Here is a 794-nt window from a genome sequence, read left to right as displayed (position 1 = left end):
TCAGCGGGTCGGAACCAAAAACTGATTTAGTTGGCAGACTAAATATTTAGCTTCAAACTAAATATTCAACTTGCCTGCTAAGTATTGTGTTTGAAGCTAAATATTTATCTCACTAGCTTAATATTTAGCTAGAGAGATAAACACTCAAGTTTCAGGCATTTGTCTTGGATCTAAATATTTAGCTTTAAGCTAACTCTGCTAACGGTAACCCTTAAATATTTTTCACCAGAATCTCCTCTGGAGCTCAAACATGAAACATAAAATTACCAAGAAAATATCGTCTTTTTATGAGACAAATATATTTTTATTCACTTTAAATCACATTAAATATGTTCATAAGACCCAGTCTGAAGTTTTCCGTCGGTGCAGTTCCAGCTTTCTGCCGGCAGGGGGCAGTTTATGCTTCTGGCTCATCTCAGAGGCTCCTGACGGAATCCCCCTGATGCCTTCAGGTGCAATCAGGATATTTATGCGTCCCGCTGGGTGGCATTCCTCCCTGCTGCAGAGCCGCACCTGTCCAGGTGACAGGAAGCAGGAAGTAGGAAGCAGGAAGTAGCCGCTCTGACTCATCGGACTGGTGGTTTCATGCAGAAACACGGTCAGAGCTGTGAGCAGAACTCTGCAGAACCTTCAACTCAAACCAGAACAATCAGCTGCTGGAACTGGACCTGACAAGTTCAAATCCCTGCCAAGGCCCTGAGCGGGTTCTGGTTCTGGTTCTGTCCAAGGCCCTGACCGGGTTCTGGTTCTGGTTCTGTCCAGGGCCCTGACCGGGTTCTGGTTCTGTCCAAGGC

This window comes from Poecilia reticulata, linkage group LG13, assembly GCF_000633615.1.
Source record: "Poecilia reticulata strain Guanapo linkage group LG13, Guppy_female_1.0+MT, whole genome shotgun sequence".
NCBI lineage: Eukaryota > Metazoa > Chordata > Actinopteri > Cyprinodontiformes > Poeciliidae > Poecilia > Poecilia reticulata.
The sequence above is the reverse complement of the archived record's forward strand: the minus strand, read 5'-3'. Positions refer to the sequence as shown.